Source organism: Entelurus aequoreus, linkage group LG07, assembly GCF_033978785.1.
Source record: "Entelurus aequoreus isolate RoL-2023_Sb linkage group LG07, RoL_Eaeq_v1.1, whole genome shotgun sequence".
Taxonomy (NCBI): Eukaryota; Metazoa; Chordata; class Actinopteri; order Syngnathiformes; family Syngnathidae; genus Entelurus; species Entelurus aequoreus.
Genome location: NC_084737.1, coordinates 53,094,874 through 53,116,377, shown reverse-complemented (window position 1 = coordinate 53,116,377; position 21,504 = coordinate 53,094,874). Strand labels below are relative to the sequence as shown.

The window sequence follows — 21,504 nt, the reverse complement described above, 5'->3', positions numbered from 1 at the left end:
TGTAGTTGTTCTGTACATATAGCACCCAGTATCTTTATTTTTTTAAATTTGATTTGTATATTGCTGTTCTCTGGTGCGGAGTAGGAATTTCATTGCACATACAGTATCTCACTTAAGTGAATACAGACCAATTCAGCAGCCATTTTATTACGGTATATTTTCTCAAGGAACAATACATCCAAATGAAACTTGGATATCATTTAGAGTAGTCACTGTACAGCTTGTATACCACTATAGAATTACTTAGAAAATAAGTCAACACAGCAGTGAGCAATGTCCACATTATCTCTTAAGTGTCAATATTTAGTGTTAGCACATTTTACTACATTTACATGCATACAATAGTCCTGTATTAACCATATGATAGTAAATATTCTGAAAACCTTTGAGACATATATTTCATATAACCGATTCTGAATCAAGATAATTTTTATAAGAAAAACAACTGATCAAGACACCTGAAACCCAATATTGCAGTAGGTCATATAAAAATGTTAATACGAGAATGTACCCAACCAGAATATGAAGTCACTGCTTGAATCGAAAAAGATGTGGGATTTGTTTTGGTCTGACATGGTACCGAACAGAGACAGTAACTTTTATAATGAAGTAATCCTTAATAATAAGTAATATAATTTATTTGAAAAAAAAGCTCCTCTCTGAGCTGCCACCTTATCGTGGTAGAGGAGTTTGCGTGTCCCAATGATCTTAGAAGCTATGTTGTCCGGGGGCTTTATGCCCCCTGGTAGGGTCTCCCAAGACAAACTGGTCCTAGGTGAGGGATCAGACAAAGAGCAGCTCGAAGACCTCTATGAAGAATACAAACGAAGGACCCAGATTTCCCTTGCCCGGACGCGGGTCACCGGGGCCCCCCTCCGGAGCTAGGCCCGGAGTTGGGGCACGATGGCGAGCGCCTGGTGGCCGGGCCTGTTCCCATGGGGCCCGGCCGGGCACAGCCCGAAGAGGCAACGTGGGTCCCCCTTCCAATGGGCTCACCACCCATAGCAGGGGCCATAGAGGTCGGGTGCGATGTGAGCTGGGCGGTAGCCGAAGGCAGGGCACTTGGCGGTCCGATCCTCGGCTACAGAAGCTAGCTCTTGGGACGTGGAACGTCACCTCGCTGGGGGGGAAGGAGCCTGAGCTAGTGCGTGAGGTGGAGAAGTTCTGGCTAGATATAGTCGGACTCACTTCGACGCACAGCAAGGGCTCTGGAACCAGTTCTCTCGAGAGGGGCTGGACTCTCTTCCACTCTGGCGTTGCCGGCAGTGAGAGGCGACGGGCTGGGATGGCAATTCTTGTTGTCCCCCGGCTCAAAGCCTGCACGTTGGAGTTCACCCCAGTGGACGAGAGGGTAGCTTCCCTCCGCCTTCGGGTGGGGGTACGGGTCCTGACTGTTGTATGCGCTTACGCGCCAAGCGGCAGCTCAGAGTACCCACACTTTTTGGATTCACTCGAGGGAGTACTTGAGAGTGCTCCCTCGGGTGATTCCCTCGTTCTACTGGGGGCCTTCAACGCTCATGTTGGCAATGACAGTGAAACCTGGAGAGGCGTGATTGGGAAGAATGGCCGCCCGGATCTGAACCCGAGTGGTGTTTTGTTATTGGTCTTTTGTGTTTGTCACAGATTGTCCATATGTGCACTTGGCACCAGGACACCGTAGGCTGCAGTTCCATGATCGACTTTGTAGTTGTGTCATCGGATTTGCGGTCTCATGTTTTGGACACTCGGGTGAAGAGAGGGGCGGAGCTTTCTACCGATCACCACCTGGTGGTGAGTTGGCTGCGATGGTGGGGGAGGGTGCCGGACAGACCTGGCTGGCCCAAACGCATTGTGAGGGTTTGCTGGGAATGCCTAGCAGAGTCTCCTGTCAGAGAGAGTTTCAATTCCCGCCTCCGGAAGAACTTTGAACATGTCACGAGGGAGGCGCTGGACATTGAGTCAGAGTGGACGATGTTCTGTACCTCTATTGTCTAGGCGGCCGATTGGAGCTGTGGCCGCAAGGTGGTTGGTGCCTGTCATGGCGGTAATCCTAGAACCCGCTGGTGCACACCAGCGGTGAGGGATGCCGTCAAGCTGAAGAAAGAGTCCTATCGGGCTCTTTTGGCTCATAGGACTCCGGAGGCAGCAGACAGGTACCGACGGGCCAAGCGGTGTGCGGCTTCAGCGGTCGCGGAGGCAAAAACTCGGACAAGGGAGGAGTTCGGGGAAGCCATGGAAAACAACTTCCAGACTGCTTCGAGCGATTCTGGATCACCATCCGCCGCCTCAGGAAGGGGAAGCAGTGCAATGTCAACACGGTGTATGGTGAGGATGGTGTGCTGCTGACCTTGACTGCAAATGTTGTGGATCGTTGGAGGGAATACTTCGAAGACCTCCTCAATCCTACCAACACGTATTCCTATGAGGAAGCAGTGCCTGGGGAATCTGTGGTGGGCTCTCCTATTTCTGGGGCTGAGGTTGCCGAGGTAGTTAAAAAGCTCCTCGGTGGCAAGGCCCCGGGGGTGGATGAGATCCGCCCGAAGTTCCTTAAGGCTCTGGATGCTGTGGGGCTGTCTTGGTTGACAAGACACTGCAACATTGCGTGGACATCGGGGGCGGTACTTCTGGATTGGCAGACCGGGGTGGTGGTTCCTCTCTTTAAGAAGGGGAACCGGAGGGTGTGTTCCAACTATCGTGGGATCACACTCCTCAGCCTTCCCGGTAAGGTCTATTCAGGTGTACTGGAGAGGAGGCTACGCCGGATAGTAGAACCTCAAATTAAGGAGGAACAGTGTGGTTTTCGTCCTGGTCGTGGAACTGTGGACCAGCTCTATACTCTCGGCAGGGTCCTTGCGGGTGCATGGGAGTTTGCCCAAGCAGTCTACATGTGCTTTGTGGACTTGGAGAAGGCATTCGATAGTGTACCATGTGGGGAGTGCTCAGAGAGTATGGGGTAACGGACTTTCTGATTGTGGCGGTCCGCTCCCTGTATGATCAATGTCAGAGCTTGGTCCGCATCGCCGGCAGTAAGTCGAACCCGTTTCTAGTGAGGGTTGGACTCCGCCAAGGCTGCCCTTTGTCACCAATTCTGTTCATAACTTTTATGGACAGAATTTCTAGGCGCAGTCAGGGCGTTGAGATTTGGTGGCTGCAGGATTAGGTTTCTGCTTTTTGCAGATGATGTGGTCCTGATGGCTTCATCTGACCAAGATCTTCAGCTCTCGCTGGATCGGTTCGCAGCCGAGTGTGAAGCGACTAGGATGAGAATCAGCACCTCCAAGTCAGAGTCCATGGTTCTCGCCCGGAAAAGGTTGGAGTGCCATCTCCGGGTTGGGGAGGAGATCTTGCCCCAAGTACCTCGGAGTCTTGTTCACTAGTGAGGGAAGAGTGGATTGTGAGATCGACAGGCGGATCGGTGCGGCATCGCTGTATCGATCCGTTGTGGTGAAGAAGGAGCTGGAAGGCAAAGCTCTCAATTTACCGGTCAATCTGCGTTCCCATCCTCACCTATGGTCATGAGCTTTGGGTTATGACCGAAAGGACAAGATCACGGGTACAAGCGGCCGAAATGAGCTTCCTCCGCCGGGTGGCGGGGCTCTCCCTTAGAGATAGGGTGAGAAGCTCTGTCATGCGGGAGAGGCTCAAAGTAAAGCCGCTGCTCCTCCACATCGAGAGGAGCCAGATGAGGTGGTTCGGGCATCTGGTCTGGATGCCACCCGAACGCCTCCCTAGGGAGGTGTTTCGGGCACGTCCGACCGGTAGGAGGCCACGGGGAAGACCCAGGACACGTTGGGAAGACTATGTCTCCCGGCTGGCCTGGGAACGCCTCGGGATCCCCGGGAGGAGCTGGACGAAGTGGCTGGGGAGAGGGAAGTCTGGGATTCCCTGCTTAGGCTGCTGCCCCCGCGACCCGACCACGGATAAGCGGAAGAAGATGGATGGATGGATGGAAAAAAAAAGAAGAAAATCTGGAGCGCAAAATGATTTCAAATCCCACAAACCTGTTTCAGTGGACGCATGTTGGGCACTTTGTCATGCGTGTGCGTGCGAATGTGCAGTCTGGCAATAACAGGATGCAGAAGAAATTAAGTCAATATGGAAGATGCTAAACAGAAAGTTGGTCCTCTCAATTTGAAAAAAACAAAAACAAACATGACGCAACAGTCGACTGACATAAACTGAGTTTTCTTTTCATCAAAGCACTTCAATCTTAAAATAGCACAATAATAACACAAAAAGGAGTAATAGGCCCCCTTTAATCCATCCATCCATTTTCTACTGCTTGTCCCTTTCGGGGTCGCGGGGGGTGCTGGAGCCTATCCCAGCTGCATTCGGGCGGAAGGCGGGGTACACCCTGGACAAGTCGCCACCTCATCGCAGGGCCAACATTAATGTGGGCAAATATGTGTTTATAAAAAACAGTTTTTTGTTATATGACATTTGAAAGTGTTTATTCATAAACATGTTAAGTATATTTCTTTCTTGCTTGAGTATCTCTGCTAATGTGAATTGAAACACGATTGATATAGATCAGTGATCCTCAAACTGTGGTATATGTACCACTAGTGGTACACAAGCTCCATCGAGCGGTACACCAAACAATCACTTGATTAAACCACAGTGTTTTATTTTCTTATATTCAAACACAGGGTTGCTGTTCAAACTGTGTGTAATATTAGAGTGGAGAAAATGTTAAATATACTTGTTAAATAAAACCTCTGCCTTGTTTTGACTAAATATTTAGTCCTACTACGCTACTGTGTTTTAATGTTGGTCAATTATGGTGATACATGGAGAGCCAAGTGTCACAGCTGATTACACCAGGCCGTGCCTTTGTGTTGGGTTTTGTTAGTGTTTTGCGTTAGTTCTTGTCCTGTGCTTTTATTTTATTATATTGTTATATTGACTTGCTAGCAAACCAATATGTCTGTACAAGCTGTACACAGACTACCCCTTAAGTTTATCCAACTTTCATTTCTATAGTATTGTCCCTTGAGAAGATCTACTACAATAGATTGCTTGTTGAAATGTGATGTGGCATGCTCATTTTCGAGATATGGTGGGTTGTGAATACTGTTTTAGTGTACATATTGCACATTTTGTTAAGCATCAAAAATGTATATCACTGATAGGGATAGTACCTTTCACATTTGAACTGGTACAGCAACAATTCCTGTGGTAATAAATGTTAATTTGTTTAAACCAGAACTGCACTTTTTTCAATAATTGCCCATTAGACACAATCCTTATGTGAGACAAGAACACACATGTCTCCTTTCCTGTTCATCAGAGGCAGCTAACAATGCAAGTAATAGGGATACGATCTATTCTGCCTATAAAGTGTGCTAAAAGCCATCCATCCATCCATTTTCTACCACTTGTCCCTTTCGAGGTCGCGGATGGTGGCTGCAGTCTATCTCAGCTCCATTCGGGCTGTAGACGGGGTACACCCTGGACAAGTCGCCAATTCATCGCAGGCATGCTAAAACATGCATCCAAAAACTTCCAATGCTCTTTTACATGCATGCTGTATGTATGTAATGAAGTAACAGGCACATTCATGATGACATGTAATATTCACAGTATTTTGATAATTTTCGGCATTACTGACGCTATTTTCCTAGGTGTTTTAATTTCACTGAGTGCAAAACAAGAGCGTCAATCCTTCTCCAACAATTTGTATAGCCCTATTGAATCATACAAATTAGGGCTAGGCGATATGGCCTTTTATTAATATCTCGATATTTTTAGGCCATGTCACGATACACGATATATATCTCGATATTTTGCCTTAGCCTTGAATTAACACTTGATGCATATTTACAGTGGGCTTTGAAGGCTACAACGGTGACTCCCATCAGCCACATCTTCCAAGCGTTTTTGTATCATTTTAAACCCCCCTCCGAAAAAAAAGACATGATTGTAAACGACAGGAAAAATTCCCCCAAAAAGTGCAGTTTCCCCATGAGAGTGTGCAGTGGTACTTTTAAAACTTCACCTGTGTCAGCAATTCTAGTAGAGACATGACGAATGCCTTTAGACATCAAAATGAAGCAACTAATAATTAATTATTGGATACATTTACAGGGACACAATAATTCACACCCAACAAACGCTGATGTGTCATGATACTGCTAGACAGATGGGAATATTGGATATGAAAGTAGATCCCACGGTTGTTTATTCAGTGGATGCTGGTAAGGCCAGAAGTAGATTGGCATCTGTTAAGAGTTAAAAATATAAAGATGAATGTCAACATGCTCGAAGAATTCAATGAGCATGTTATAAATATGTATGATCATTTTACAGTGGCTTATACAGTTGGGGCGAGGCAATTAGAGACGGGTGTAACTGGGTTTGGGGTAGGATTGCCAACAAAAGGAATTGAGGTGAATATAAGGACGTCAGATAAATTAGGGGTGTATGTATATGGTGTAAATTGTGGCAATACCGGTGGCATTGAAGTGATTGGAACGAACAAAGAAAGAGTGTTGTTTTTCTGTGACTCAGCTTATGTACTAGCAAACTAGACGTCATTTAATTCAAACAGCAATATATTTTATTTGAAGTATTCCAGACAGTTAAAGAAATAACAAATTAGGGGATAGGGGTTTAAGTTTCAGGTGTAAGTGGAAATGAAAAGGCAGATGAGTTGGCATTGAGAGCTCGAAGAAAAGAAAACATAGATATGCAGAGATGACATGTGGAAAGTGTTGGAGGATGGCAAGGGAGGTGGGATAGAGAAGGCAAAGGAAGACATCATAGGAAATATACCAGTGTGTGGATGTTGAAAGGGTCAGAAGTGCAGTAAGGAGTGAAGAATATACTGATATGATTAAAGTTGGGGCACTGTGTCTTAAAACAATGAGATTATTAGGTAAACATCAAACTTTACTGTGTGAGGCATGTCAGGAGGAAGTGTCTGTGGAGCATGTTATAGTTATGTGCAGTAAAGATGAGCAACAGAGAGTTGTGTTGAAGAGGAGGCTAACAGATATAAGTACAAATGAGTTAGTTTTTTTTAATTTCTTTGAGTTAAGTTTCAAGTTTTGTTTCAAGTTTTTTGTGCAATGGGGATTTAGATTGTTAACAACTGTCTGACCCACACTTTGGAGCAGAAGGTGGCGGTAAATGCACCGTAAAGCTGGATGCCAACTGCCATAAAACACGAAGAAGAAAATATCTTTTGGGCAAATCCTGTGGAAAGTTTGTGTGCTACACCAGCAGCTGATTACCTGCATGACAGCGCACGATGCTACATGTCCACCGTCCATCCATGTCTTCTAAAGTAAGATCAGTAAATGTACATGAGGCACCAATTCCAACAAGACATGTCTGGTGAGTGAAATCATTACATTATATTTAATAGATGCTTTGGATCACTTTAGATGCTTTGCGGCATCGAGCCTCTTCCTGGAGTTGGCACTCGCCTGAAACACGGCTAATAATTTTGTGGTGGCCATCACTTATTCATATTTTTTTAATTAAATTAAAGTACCAATGATTGTCACACACACACTAGATGTGGTGAAATTTGTCCTCTGCATTTGTCCCATCCCCTTGGGGAGCAGTGGGCAGCAGCGGCACCGCGCACGGGAATCATTTTGGTGATTTAACCCCCAACTCCAACCCTTTGTTGCTGAGTGCCAAGCAGGGAGGTTATGGGTCCCATTTTTATAGTCTTTGGTATGACTCGGCTGGGATTTGAACTCCAACCTACCGATCTCAGGGCGGACACTCTAACCACTAGGCCACTGAGATGGATCATTTAAATTGCAGCCGTTCAGTAATTGTATGTGAGTGCGTTCATTGTTGTGGAACTTTTGAATTGTTGTGCCGCATGTAAAGGCTGTTAAAACACAGCGCAGCACTCGGTTGAAGTGACTTCTCTTAAAGCTACTGGTCACCTTTTAAATTGTATGTAATGCAATGTGTTGATGATCAACTGTGGGAGATGTCTCATAGAAAATAATAAGGAAACTTAATCTTATATGAATCATGTTTATGCAGCGGCGTAGGAACCGGGGAGGACATGTCCCCCCAATAATGGAGAGAGACACATTTGTCCCACCCAAAAAATATATACCCCAGAGGTAGGGCTGAGTGATACGGACAAAATTTAACAATTTAAAAAATCATTTTCCTTTAACAATGAAACAGCAGCAGAACTTAATCTGTTATTTTAAAAAGAGTAATGTCAGTGTTACACTACAACACAAAGACACCACCTAAATATCAACCTTTTAACAACATGCATGACAGTTAATTAGATATGATGTGCAATTAACTGTAGAATGATAGTACATAGAGTAGTGAGGCAGTCAAAGTAATGAAAGGTGGACATAATTAATCACAGTTCAAGAGTGCGATTAATCTGATTAAAAAAATGAATCACTTGACAGCCCTAATATATACATATACACTACCGTTCAAAAGTTTGGGGTCACCCAAACAATTTTGTGGAATAGCCTTAATTTCTAAGAACAAGAATAGACTGTCGAGTTTCAGATGAAAGTTCTCTCTTTCTGGCCATTTTGAGCGTTTAATTGACCCCACAAATGTGATGCTCCAGAAACTCAATCTGCTCAAAGGAAGGTCGGTTTTGTAGCTTCTGTAACGAGCTAAACTGTTTTCAGATGTGTGAACATGATTGCACAAGGGTTTTCTAATCATCAATTAGCCTTCTGAGCCAATGAGCAAACACATTGTACCATTAGAACACTGGAGTGATAGTTGCTGGAAATGGGCCTCTATACACCTATGTAGATATTGCACCAAAAACCAGACATTTGCAGCTACAATAGTCATTTACCACATTAGCAATGTATAGAGCAGGGGTCACCAACCTTTTTGAAACCAAGAGCTACTTCTTGGGTACTGATTAATGCGAAGGGCTACCAGTTTGATACACACTTAAATAAATTGCCAGAAATAGCCAATTTACTCAATTTACCTTTAACTCTATGTTATTATTAATAATTAATGATATTTACACTTAATTGAACGGTTTAAAAGAGGAGAAAACACGAAAAAAATGACAATTACATTTTCAAACATAGTTTATCTTCAATTTCGACTCTTTAAAATTCAAAATTGAACCGAAAAAAAGAAGAGAAAAACTAGCTAATTCGAATCTTTTTGAAAAAATTAAAAAAATAATTTATGGCACATCATTAGTAATTTTTCCTGATTAAGATTAATTTTAGAATTTTGATGACATGTTTTAAATAGGTTAAAATCCAATCTGCACTTTGTTAGAATATATAACAAATTGGACCAAGCTATATTTCTAACAGAGACACATCATTAATTCTTCTAGATTTTCCAGAACAAAAATTTTAAAAGAAATTCAAAAGACTTTGAAATAAGATTTAAATTTGATTCTACAGATTTTCTAGATTTGCCAGAATATTTTTTTTAAATTTTAATCATAATAAGTTTGAAGAAATATTTCACAAATATTCTTCGTCGAAAAAACAGAAGCTAAAATGAAGAATGAAATTAAAATGTATTTATTATTCTTTACAATAAAAAAATAAATTTACTTGAGCATTGTTTTAAATTGTCAGGAAAGAAGAGGAAGGAATTTAAAAGGTAAAAAGGTATATGTGTTTTTTCTCTAAAATTGTCTTTCTGAAAGTTATAAGAAGCAAAGTAAAAAAATTAATGAATTTATTTAAACAAGTGAAGACCAAGTCTTTAAAATATTTTCTTGGATTTTCAAATTCTATTTGAGTTTTGTCTCTCTTAGAATTAAAAATGTCGAGCAAATCGAGACCAGCTTGCTTGTAAATAAATACAATTTAAAAAATAGAGACAGCTCACTGGTAAGTGCTGCTATTTGAGCTATTTTTAGAACAGGCCAGCGGGCTACTCATCTGGTCCTTACGGGCTACCTGGTGCCCGCGGGCACCGCGTTGGTGACCCCTGGTATAGAGTGTATTTCTTTAAAGTTAAGACTAGTTTAAAGTTATCTTCATTGAAAAGTACAGTGCTTTTCCTTAAAAAATAAGGACATTTCAATGTGACCCCAAACTTTTGAACGGTAGTGTATGTATAAATATATATAAAAACTTAGCGTGAGTAGTGCCTTGTTTGAATGCTGCATAAAAAAGTTGTAACACACAGAGTTTTCCTAGATAGTTATGCTGGCTATATTAGTTCAAACAATATTTTGAATTATCAATGAAAAAGACCATGGGCAGTATTTAGAGACAGCTATATTACAGTACAAGTACAATACAATGTGGCCAGCGAGACATCACAAGTTTAACAAGGAGATTTCTTGCACCTGGGGATAGGTTGATTGGCAACACTAAATTGGCCCCTAGTGTATGTGAGTGTGAATGTTGTCTGTCTATTTGTGTTGGCCCTGCGATGAAGTGGCGACTTGTCCATGTGCAGCTGAGATAGGCTCCAGCACTCCCCGCTATCCCAAAAGGCACAAGCGGTAGAAAATGGAAGAATGGAACAAATAAAGTAAACACAAGGTCGCACATAACAGACCCCCTGCTCATTGAAATTTGTGGACATTAAAAAAACGCTTTCAATCACTACGTATAATTTAAATTACACATATATAAATCCATTACAATGCATGATGGGTTATACGCAAAACACTTTCTCCACACTTATCCACAATTAGCACATTTCAGCTGATTGATATTTTTGATTGATTACAAAACTTTAAGGAGGTCGTCAGGGAAGTAAAAAAGGTAGAAGTCAAAATTTCATATACTCTTAATATTCAATGTTTTATTGCTTATACTTCATATTGCATTGTCGTCAGCGTCTGATGTGGGGGGCAGAGGGTTAATAAAATTGAAGTAGTTGAATTAATGTGTTGTTGTTCAGTCTGTTATAGCTTGCTTTAATCAATGCAAACTGAAGTGTTATTTTACTACAAATGATTGTTGTTACGTGACAATCAACGCTCTGCTGTGTGGCGAAAAAAAGCGTCGTCATGTGTGTATTTGTGTATGCGTGTCTATGTGTGGATGCGTGCACGCGCACCCTCTTGAAAAAATGGTTTCAGCGCAGGTGGTACTGTATTCTTACATGTTTGGCATTTTTTTTTCATACACTTGTAAAGAACATAATGTCATGGCTGTCTTGAGATTCCAATACTTTCTACAACTTTTATTTTTTTGTAATAGAGTGATTGGAGCATATACTTGTTTGTCACAAAAAACATTCATGAAGTTTGGTTCTTTTATGAAGTTATTATGGGTCTACTGAAAATGTGAGCAAATCTGCTGGGTCAAAAGTATACATACAGCAATGTTAATATTTGGTTACATGTCCCTTGGCAGGTTTCACTGCAACAAGGCGTGTTTGGTAGCCATCCACAAGCTTCTGGTTGAATTTTTGAGCACTCCTCTTGACAAAATTGGTGCAGTTCAGCCAAATGTGTTGGTTTTCTGACATGAACTTGTTTCTTCAGCATTGTCCACATGTTCTCAATGGGGTTTAAGTCAGGGCTTTGGGAAGGCCATTCTAAAACCTTAATTCTAGCCTGATTTAGCCAGTCCTTTACCACTTTTGATGTGTGTTTAGGGTCATTGTCCTGTTGGAACACCCAGCTGCGCCCAAGACCCAACCTCCAGGCTGATGATTTTAGGTTGTCCTGAAGAATTTGGAGGTAATCCTCCTTTTTCATTGTCCCATTTACTCTCTGTAAATGACCAGTTCCATTCGCAGCAAAACAGGCCCAGAGCATAATACTACCACCACCATGCTTGACGGTAGGGGTGGTGTTCCTGGGATTAAAGGCCTCACCTTTTGTCCTCCAAACATATTGCTGGGTATTGTGGCCAAACAGCTCAATGTTTGTTTCATCTGACCACAGAACTTTCCTCCAGAAGGTCTTATCTTTGTTCATGTGATCAGCAGCAAACTTTAGACGAGCCTTAAGGTGTCGCTTCTGGAGCAAGGGCTTCCTTCTTGCATGGTAGCCTCTCAGTCCATGGCCATGCAAAACACGCTTGACTGTGGACACTGACACCTGTGTTCCAGCAGCTTACAATTCCTTGCAGACCTGCTTTTTGGTGATTGTCAGTTGACTCTTGATCATCATGACCATTTTCTCTCAGCAGCAGGTGAACGCTTGCTTTTTCTTCCTCATCGTGGCAGTGACAAAACTGTGCCATGCACTTTATACTTACGAACAATCGTCTGCACAGTTGCTCTTGGGACCTGAAGCTGATTTGAAGTGGCTCCATGTGACTTTCCTGACTTGTTCAAGTCAATGTTTCTTTTTTTCAGATCTGTGCGGAGTTCCTTTGACATTCCAATTGTCGCGTTTGTAACCGAGTCTAATGACTGCATCACATGAGCCCTATTTAAATGGGCTCAGAGAAGTCAACAGGTGTCGTCAATCATAATCACTCACATGAAGTTAAGAGGCCATGCCATGAAGCTAATTTGATTTGATTGTAACTTTTCTTCATCACCAAAATTGATCATGTATGTTGCTGTATGTACACTTTTGACCCAGCATTTTTGGTTACATTTTCAGTAGACCCATAATAAATTAAAAAAAGAACCAAACTTAATGAATGTTTTATGACAAACAAGTATGTGCTCCAATAACTCTATCACAAAAAAATAGGAGTTGTAGAAATTATTGGAAACTCAAGACAGCCATGACATTATGACCTTCACATATTATCTAGGTACCCGTTAACATAAAACTATAAAATGTTAATAACTTAAAAACGTTAATAGTTAGACCAATATTTTTGGAAGCAAAAACCAGCACAAATGTAGCACAAACAATTGGTACTGGTTTGTGGAGGTTTTTGACAAGATGTGGGGGCTGTTTATGAATATTGAAACGTTAATAACGTAAAAACGATAATAGTTAGACCAAAAAATGTTTGCAGCACAAACAAAGCACAAACGAATAGGACAAGTTTGGGGTGATTTGGATAAGGTGGGGGGGCTGGATGACATCTCTGGTCAGAAAATGTGTTTTAGAATAATTTAAAAACCGTAAAGGCACACACAAAACATTTTGTAGCAAAAACCAGCACAAACTTAGGACAAACAGTTAAGACAAGTTTAAGTAGATTTGGACGAGGTAGTGGGGGGCAACTTCACACAGGAATGTCAACTGTGTCCTTTTCTCCCATTAGCAACACGTGTGCATGCTGTGTAAGGTCCTGTTCTGTGGAGTTCATCCAGGAACCCAAGTAATTGAAGTCATTGACCTCTCGCAGAGCGTTGCCATCTGATGTTGTAATTGGTGGGTGGTCCAAGTGTAAGTTGTAAGTGATTACCTCAGTCTTCTTTGCATTCAGACTGAGGCCAACCCTAGCACATTCCACCTCCACTCTGTTCCTGTGCCTGCTCCACGCGGTCAGACATAAGGCAGATGTCATCCGCGTAGTCCAGGTCTGCCAGGTCTACAGCAGGGTGTCTTCTAGACTTCCTTGGTGTAATTGTGAAGCCAAGCTCCTGCTCCCACCCGTTGATGGCTTTCCTGAGCGCTTAGTCCAGTGCTATGATAAAGAGGACGGGGGCAAGAGTGTCTCCCTGCCGCACCCCTGCTAAGATTTTGAACTCCTCGCTGATACCATCTGGAGTTACCACCTTAGCTTTTGTGCCCTCGTACATGGCCTCTATGCCCCAGAGTAGATTCGGGGGAACACCGTAAACCTTCAGGATTTTCAGCATTATGCCTCTGTCTATTGAATCAAATGCCTTTTTGAAGTCAATGAAACACAGCAGTGCTGTCAAGTTGTTCTTCTTCACCTCCTGGGGTGACAGTGGTGATATACATTTGTGTTAAAATACGAGACCTCGACTATCGTAATGTTGAGCGACCTTCATGTTCTTTGCTCCTCTCTTTACCCTGAGGGAGAGCCATATATCCAGCCATTGCAGACAGCTTCATGCTCAAAGCTTTATTCAATGTTTGGAAGTAAAACCTTACTTCTTTTATTTACTTTTTTTAGACCGCTGGACGTTGACTTAATTATAGGGCTGGAAAATTAACGAAATTTTAATTTCAAATTTGATTATGGTTTCTCATGATTATGAACATATAATAATCGAATAAAATAAACGATAATTGGGCCGTGCAATGTGCATGCAAATTCCGGAGCTTGTGACGGTGAAACAGAGGAGGAACAAATGAGTGAAAAAGAGCATGTTTTACGAGAAGTTTGGGACCTCACCCTGGTTGTTATTTTTATTTGACACAGCGCTTGTATGCCTAATCAATAATCACTAGACTCAACAAGAAAGTAAGTTATATGATTTACGGGTTCACATAACCGCAGCCGTAGTCGCACAATTGGCCAATAAAATGGCCTCCACTGATAAACGCAAAATAGTATCAGGGGACTTGACATAAATGTGAGTGAAATGTTGTCGTTATGAGGAGAATAAACATTTATTTGGGAAAATAATGTGTCGGGTAGCGCTCATTCATCCCCGACACACTCAACCTTCCCGTCCTGAACTAAACAATCAATGTCGAGACGGCCACTTGGAGCAGAGACTAAACTAGGAAATGAAAGCTAGCAAAAACCTGCAACACATCTCATCTGCTTGTGTTGTTGTGAACGACATCATCGATGTAACATCAATGTACAAACAGCAATCGCGACTTGAGAGGCACTCTCTCTTTTTTTTTAAACTGCTTCAGATTTTCTCTTTACTCCTCAAGCTGAGAACAGCAGGAAAGAACACTTCCCCCTTGCACAATAATGACTTTTTGACCACTCCGCTTGACAAAATTGGTGCAGTTCGGTTAAATTTGTTGGCTTTGACATGGACTTGTTTCTTCAGCATTGTCCACTTGTTTTAGTCAGGACTTTGGTAAGGCCATTCTAAAACCTTAATTCTAGCCTGATTTAGCCATTCCTTTACCACTTTTGACGTGCTGGGTATTGTGGCCAAACAGCTAATTTTTTGTTTCATCATGACATCACATGGACAAAGATAAGACCTTCTTGAGGAAAGTGGTCAGATGAAACAAAAATTGAGCTGTTTGGCCACAATACCCAGCAATATGTTTGGAGGAGAAAAGAGGAGACCTTAAATCCCAGGAACACCAACCTACCGTCAAGCATGGTGGTGGTAGTATAATGCTGTGGGCCTGTTTTGCTGCCAATGGAACTGGTGCTTTACAGAGAGTAAATGGGACAATGAAAAATGAGGATTACCTCCAAATTCTTCAGGACAACCTAAAATCCTCAGCCCGGAGGTTGGGTCTTGGGCGCAGTTTGGTGTTCCAACAGGACAATGACCCCAAACACACGTCAAACGTGATAAAGGAATGGCTAAATCAGGCTAGAATTAAGATCTTAGGATGGCCGCCCCAAAGTCCTGACTTAAACCCCATTGAGAACATGTGGACAATGCTGAAGAAACAAGTCCATGTCAGAAAACCAACAAATTTAACTGAACTGCACCAATTTTGTCAAGAGGAGTGGTCAAAAATTCAACCAGAAGCTTGCCAGAAGCTTGTGGATGGCTACCAAAAGCGCCTTATTGCAGTGAAACTTGCCAAGGGACATGTAACCAAATATTAACATTGCTGTATGTATACTTTTGACCCAGCAGATTTGCTCACATTTTCAGTAGACCCATAATAGAAGAATCAAACTTCATGAATGTTTTTTGTGACCAACAAGTATGTGCTCCAATCACTCTATCACAAAAAAATAAGAGTTGTATAAATTATTGGAAACTCAAGACAGCCATGACATTATGTGTATGTAAACTTTTGACCACGACTGTATATCGCTCCAGCCGCTGCTGGAGGACTCTCGCCAGGATACACAGTATGCCAATCGCACGGGCTGGGTCCTTGGAAGAATGCAGCCATGGAATTGAGACACAGCTAGAGTTTGTATTTTATTTTTACCAAACAGAAACCAGAACGTCAGGGTCATTGATACTTTGTCTGGAGAGGTACTTTCATGTCTCCCCTCTTGTTTATTTTGTGCACAAATATATCTGAGTACATATGATACAATGACAAAGATCTAATATGGTGACGATTCAGTAATTGTTGGTTTGTTAAATGGATATGCAGTCACGTGTTTCAGCTGGTGCTATTCGTCGTAGTTTGTTTACAAGGACGCGTCCTCGCAAAACGCTCAGTTAAATAATAATATGCAACCTTACCCGAGCTAAAATAATGCATATTTATCTGGGAGAGTTTTGATTTCCTTGACCCAGCCACACACAAAGAAGTTGTAGACCTTTATGCTTTTCCAAGTTTTCATCTGTTTTGTCATGTAGAATGATGTCTTGGAGCACAAGATAGTTTGGTATGTCTGGGAACTCCACCGACGGATAATCCTTGATATCCCTTGACAAATCTTTTTTTGATTAAGTATGGGGATAGTTAGTTTTTTTTGCTCATATCTGCTTTTTGCAGGAAGATATAGGCAACTTGCTTCCTCAGATAGTTTGCGATGTACTTGCTGCACAACAGCCATCTTGGCTTGGTTGACCACCACTGTTTTTCACTTCCGGGAAGTCACGTGACGGAATACAAGCAATATATGTACCCACATATATGTACAATATAGGCTGTATACTGTATATATTGTTACTTTACATGCAGTAAATTATTTTAGCCCAACGCTAAAGTGAATGGGTCAAAAAGTTTGGACACAGCTAACTGCATTTGTTTTGGAATTTTGCCAATCGTTCACAATCATTATGAGAAACATGAAGACGAATGTTATTTGTATTTAATGCATTCCAAATATTAAATAAATGCAAACAAAACTGTGCTTACAATGGAGCCTATTGGAGCTGCTCAATTCTGCCTGTAAAGCCCTTAAAAAAAACATCCAAAAACCTCCATTAGGGTTTTGTATACATGATGTAAGTATATATGTAATGTAGTAACGGGCACATTTATAATAACATTTAATATTTACGTATTTTGTTCATGTTAAGCATACGCGGCATTCATTTTAAAAAACGCATCACAAATGTTTGCTTTTTTTTCCTTCTGATTATTACTCACTGCAGACTTCATGAGAGCCAACACACATAATAAAACATCACTTACTGTGTAAGGTCTGCTGTCATTAGGATGCCAACTGCTGGGATGTTCAGATATTCCCGTTTAGATGAAGAATGATTTATAATTTCCACGAAGAAACGGGGCGGGGGTAAAGGGGGGACCAAGCGCCTTTTCGTGCCGTCCTCAACAGTTTCAGGTCCTAAATGGCTGTCAAAGTATACCAACTTGTCGGATTACATCCTCAGCATCTACTTTCCAGGTGAGAGGCATGATTTAGGATCTACAATAAACTTTCAAGGAGCAGGGAAGCAGCAGACCACTCGATGATGTAATCATAGGCACACAAGTTTGATCACGTTGCTGCTATAAATAGTTTGACTGCGTTAGCACTTATAATAACAATATCAATAATACTTTGTTAATATTCAAGCCATGAAATGTACATGGAGTATTGTTGACACTTTTTTAATGGTTATTTAGTGGATTTTATGGGCGGAATAGAGGACCTCCCTTTGGCTGCGCTGTAAGCGGACTTTTATTTACGTTTATTTAATATTTAGAAAGCATTGCAAAAAAATCCATCTGTCATCATGTCTTTCATAATGATTGTGGACGATGGGCGAAATTCAAAAAAATGTGCAGTTCCCCTTTGAACACTGCAGACGTGAGTCGATATCATCATGTTTATAGAATTGTCCTCCTTAATAATCATGTTAAAACATGCACAGTGTTAAGTGGAAAGTAATGTGATTGATTATGTTGCTCCATGGAACCAAGGGTAACTTGTAGTTACCTATCTGTACAACAAGGCGGCTACTTTTGAAGTATCAACCAAATTTGGAGTAATGAAAGCAATTATACAGACTATACCTGTATATACAGTAATGATGTCAGTCAGTCAGTCAGTTCCAGTGTATTTCAAACATGCATACAATACAATTACAATGTAATACATCGCATATTTCCAGTTGTTTCATTACGGCATGTCCGAAAAGGTGTAGGAAGAAGCAGAGCTTATTTATTCCCACCCCTTTTCATATCAAAGCAGTTTTATCCCATTTGTTTCTTCTCTATTTATAACACAACGGTGAATAAGTAAATGAGTGAATAAGATGATATACAACAAGTAAACAATTATTAAATACATAAAGACATTATAGACATATAAACATATACACAATAATTAAAGTTCTCATAAATAAACAGTTAAAGGCCTACTGAAATGAATTTTTTTTATTTAAACGGGGATAGCAGATCCATTCTATGTGTCATACTTGATCATCTCGCAATATCGCCATATTTTTGCTGAAAGGATTTAGTAGAGAACAACGACGATAAAGATTGCAACTCTTGGTATCTGATAAAAAAAAGCCTTGCCCCTACCGGAAGTAGCGTGACGTAGTCAGTTGAAAGGCTCCTCACATTTTCCTATTGTTTTCAATGCAGCTAGAGCGATTCGGACCGAGAAAGCGACGATTACCCCATTAATTTGAGCGAGGATGAAAGATTTGTGGATGAGGAACGTTAGAGTGAAGGACTAGAATGCAGTGCAAGACATATCTTTTTTCGCTCTGACCGTAAGTTAGGTACAAGCTGGCTCATTGGATTCCACACTCTCTCCTTTTTCTATTGTGGATCACGGATTTGTATTTTAAACCACCTCAGATACTATATCCTCTTGAAAATGAGAGTCGAGAAAGCGAAATGGACATTCACAGTGACTTTTATCTCAACGACAATACATCGACGAAACACTTTAGCTACGGAGCTAACGTGATAGCATCGTGCGTAACTGCATAAAGAAACTAAATAAATAAATCCCTGACTGGAAGGATAGACAGAAGATCAACAATACTATTAAACCATGGACATGAAAATACACGGTTAATGCTTTCCAGCCTGGCGAAGGTTAACAATGCTGTTGCTAACGACGCCATTGAAGCTAACTTAGCAACCGGACCTCACAGAGCTATGCTAAAAACATTAGCTATCCACCTACGCCAGCCAGCCCTCATCTGCTCATCAACACCCGTGCTCACCTGCGTTCCAGCGATCGACGGTGCGATTAAGGACTTCACCCGATCACTGATGCGGTCGGCGAGACGGAGGAAGTTAAGGTGAGTTCGGCGGCTAGCGCGTCCGCTATCCATCTCTGTCCTCCTGGCTGTGTTGCTGTAGTCCGCCGCTAATACACCGATCCCACCTACAACTTTCTTCTTTGCAGTCTTCATTGTTCATTAAACAAATTGCAAAAGATTCACCAACACAGATGTCCAGAATACTGTGGAATTTTGAAATAAATACAGAGCTTTTTTGTATTGTATTCAATGGGGTACCAATACTTCTATCAACCGTTTACGTCACGCGCATACGTCATCATATCTAGACGTTTTCAACCGGAAGTGTGGCGGGAAATTCAAAATTGCACTTTATAAGTTAACCCGGCCGTATTGGCATGTGTTGCAATGTTAAGATTTCATCATTGATATATAAACTATCAGAATGCATGGTCGGTAGTAGTGGGTTTCAGTAGGCCTTTAAGTAATTTATGCTTCATGAATTAAACTATCTAACTTCTTAAAAAGGTTGAAGATGTTTATCAAGATTCTTCTTCTTGTTCTTTGTGAACACTTGAACAGTTTCTTAAAGTGAATCATATTAGTACTTTGTGTGACTTTCTTGCTTAATCCATTCCTTAATTTAACTTCACATACTGATATGTGAAATGTTTTAAGTGTTGTATGTGCAAACATGTTTTAAATTAGATTTCCTCGAATGTAATATTTCTCCTCTTTTATTGAGAAGAATTGTTTTACATTCTTTGGTGAAAGGTTATATTTTGCTTTGTACATAATTTTTGCTGTTTGAAAATGCACCAAGTCATTGAATTTCAATATTTTAATTCAATAAATAAAGGGTTTGTATGTTCTCTATATCCAACATTATGTATTATTCTAACTGATCTTTTTTGTAACACCGTTTGCGAATCAAGCATACTTTTGTAGTTATTTCCTCATATTATACAATACAATAACTCAGATATGGTAACACTCATGAGTGGTAGAGAGCAAGGAGAACGTTTTGGTCCAGAACATATTTTGCTGTGATCATTATTGACCTGTTTCTTCTTCATTTTATCGTCTATTATCTATCCATCTTCTTCCGCTTATCAGAAGTCTGGTTGCGAGGGCAGCAGCCTAAGCAGAGAAGCCCAGACTCCCCTCTCACCAGCTACTTCATCCAGCTCTCCGAGGCGTTCCCAGGCTAGCTGGGAGACTTAGTATCTCCACAGTGTCTTGGGTCTTCTCCGTGGCCTCATACCGGTCAGACGCGCCCTAAACACCTCCCCAGGGAGGCGTTCAAGGGGCATTCTGACCAGATGCCTGAACCACCTCATCTGGTTCCTCTCGATGTGGAGGAGCAGCGTCTTTACTCCTGAGCTCCTCCCGGATGACAGAGCTTCTCACCCTATCTCTAAGGGAGAGCCCCGCCACCCGACGGAGGACTTATTTTGGCCGCTTGTACCTGTGATGTTGTCCTTTTGGTCATAACTCAAAGCTCACGACCATAAGTGAGGATAGGGACGTAGATCGACCGGTAAATTGAGAGCTTTGCTTTCCGGCTTAGCACTTTCTTCACCACGACGGACCGATAAGAGGGTCCGCATCACTCCAGACGCTGCTCGGATCCGCCTTTCGATCTTACGATCCACTCTTCCCTCACTTGTGAACAAGACCCTGAGGTACTTGAACGTCTGCACTTGTGGCAGGATTTCCTCCCCAACCCGGAGATGGCACTCCACCCTTTTCCAGGCGAGAACTATGGACTCGGACTTGGAAGTGCTGATTTTCATCCCATACGCTCTGCTGCGAACCGATCCAGTGAGAGCTGAAGATCCTGGTCAGATGAAGCCAGCAGGACCACATCATCTGCAAAAAGCAGAGACCTAATCTTGCAGCCACCAAACCGGATTCCATCAACGCCCTGACTGCGCCAAGAAATTCTGTCTTTAAAGCTGTAAACAATATCGGTGAATTAGGGCAGCCCTGGCAGAGTCCAACCCGCACTGGAAATGGGTCAGATTTACTGCTAGCAATGCGGACCAAACTTTGACTCTGATCATACAGGGAGCAGACCGTCGCAATCAGGCGGTACAATACCCCATACTCTCTGAGCCCTCTCCACAGAACTTCCCATGGGACACGGTCAAATGCCTTCTCCAAGTCCACAAAACAAATGTACACATGGCTGGGAAAACTCCCATTTGCCCATTTAAAATGATAAGTTGCTGCTATATGTAAAGGTTTTTGAAATCTTTTCAATTACCTTTTTTATCATTCCCATATCAATTCCGTTACAATCAGTTAAGGTCTTGGATTTACATTTGTTCTCAGTATTGATTATTTCTTCTTTTGTCAGACCCTTGAAGAACATTGAGTTGTGATTTCTGTCTATAGTGTAATTTAAGTCCTCAGCTGACCCAGGATATGAAATCTTTTCCTCCAGATTTAGTCCAATATTTACAAAGT

The 21,504-nt window shown here is 41.7% G+C and overlaps 1 protein-coding gene across 4 annotated transcripts in view; it reads right to left on the bottom strand.

The window, feature by feature from the left end:
* adcy6a (adenylate cyclase 6a) overlaps positions 1-21,504 on the bottom strand; it is a 272,247-nt gene that overhangs the window by 44,652 nt on the left and 206,091 nt on the right. The gene's annotated exons all lie outside the window — the stretch shown is intronic.